General features: G+C 36.5%; 1 long non-coding RNA gene across 1 annotated transcript; it reads right to left on the bottom strand.

Moving 5' to 3' along the window:
• Positions 1 to 1099: 1099 nt before the first annotated feature.
• Positions 1100 to 1352, bottom strand: LOC119075444. Its single transcript, XR_005087399.1, has 2 exons — positions 1240 to 1352; positions 1100 to 1179 (listed from the first exon to the last, which is right to left on the bottom strand). It is a non-coding gene; the product is annotated as an uncharacterized LOC119075444 (long non-coding RNA).
• Between the last annotated feature and the right edge of the window lie 22 nt (positions 1353 to 1374).

The raw sequence follows: 1374 nt of genomic DNA, 5'->3' as shown, positions 1-1374 counted from the left end.
GTTTGTGTATTTATACTCAATAAATTAAAATTTTAAGGCTATTTGAAAGTTTTGTTTTATTTGAAAGGAACGTCGTACGGGGCTTCGTAATTGCGCTATGCGCAATTTCTAAGATGTACACATTACATAATAATTTTACTTTAACTACTTTAACCGGCGCATAGGCTTACGGTCAAAGTAGGGTGACAGACGCATTAGGGTCACGTACGCAATAGATATACGGGTTTGTACGGGGCTCAGTCGCAGCAAACGCTCCGACTGTTCTGATGGCTCGTTTTGCTAATAATTGATATAAACTCGTCGCATGGTCCTAAATAAAAAAATTTCGTATGCAACGACTTTTTTATTTAGACTTTTTTCAAGTGTGAGATAGTGTGAGAAATTGATTTTTTTTTGGAAAGTTCAATTTTTTTTTGTTAAGTTGCTTTTTTCATACAAACTTTGTGATCAACTCAGAGTTGTCCTAACCTGTTCTTTCAGAACCTTGGATATTTCAGACAATCTGTAATGAGTGTGGGCAACAAAATGTATCTATTTGTCACCTGTTTCTTCAGAACCTTGCTATTTCAAGCAACTTTTTGACTCCAATGTTGGGTTATGGCAATGTTGGAATCTACGCATACACATGAAACACAGTTAAGACACATCCGAGATATTGCATTTCAAAAACTTGATTTTTGGATCATGGTAAATCAGCAAAATTTCGTATTTTCAGATTGCTCAGATTGCCTGTGTTAGTTAGTTGCTCCGTTAGTATGGAGAAGTGGAAACGTTTCTATAATTGGCCCAAAATTAAGAATGGAATTTTCCAAAGTTGGATACAATGGGCTGTAGTTGGAAGTTGTATCGTCGTGAAATGATTTGTGTGTTGAGTTATCATTAAGTCCGTTTATTTTTATTTATTTTTAGTTGAAGTCGGTACAAACCACACAAAAACAGAGTCTTTCGTGTCTCAAATAAAAGGTGACGGTCACATTTTTCAGCGTCATTTTAGAAAGTCTGATGCCAATTTGGTAACTGCGTTCATATTTTCTGGTTGGACTGCACTACTTAACCACTGCTGAGCCTTCGACACAATCAATTCCCATCGGTCTTTTTCGTCGGCTAGTTTACTTCTGAAAAAATCTACTGCCAATGCCGTTGCAAACTTTTGTTCGGACAAATTATGTGTGACGCATGCTAGAAAGTTTTGATGCAAGTGTAATGTCGAACTGACATTCAAATTCAATATTCAAATACCTGCTTTGAGTTCCTGCAACGTTTTCCCCAAGATCTGTGATAATTCTTCGTTCAAGCTGAATGATCCATCATACGATTGAAGATTGATGAGTCGCATCGTTGACACAGTTTCTAACTGAGTCTTAATTATGGTAC

This window comes from Bradysia coprophila, unplaced genomic scaffold, assembly GCF_014529535.1.
Source record: "Bradysia coprophila strain Holo2 unplaced genomic scaffold, BU_Bcop_v1 contig_211, whole genome shotgun sequence".
NCBI lineage: Eukaryota > Metazoa > Arthropoda > Insecta > Diptera > Sciaridae > Bradysia > Bradysia coprophila.
The sequence above is the reverse complement of the archived record's forward strand: the minus strand, read 5'-3'. Positions and strand labels throughout refer to the sequence as shown.